Consider the following 283-nt stretch of genomic DNA (forward strand, 5'->3'; position numbering starts at 1 on the left):
GGTACTTGCCGCCGAAGTGGCGGCCGGGGAGGGATGAGCACACGGTGCCTGGCACTTCGCTCTAACGTTACAGCGGAACGTAGCTGAGAAATTCTTCCTGGAGGGAAAAAAACAACAACAAACCAAACGCCTGCAATGAAAACACCACCAATATTTTGCAATTAGTGTCTTTATTTGAAGTGAATCTAGGCAAGACTGATGGTACGGAGGCAGGAACTGTTGCAAGTAGGCGTCAAGTGACAGATCAGCCTGCCCCTACATCTGGAAAGGCATCGTTTCTGCA

This window comes from Pygoscelis adeliae, unplaced genomic scaffold (genome assembly GCF_000699105.1).
Source record: "Pygoscelis adeliae isolate BGI_AS28 unplaced genomic scaffold, ASM69910v1 Scaffold171, whole genome shotgun sequence".
NCBI classification, from domain to species: Eukaryota; Metazoa; Chordata; class Aves; order Sphenisciformes; family Spheniscidae; genus Pygoscelis; species Pygoscelis adeliae.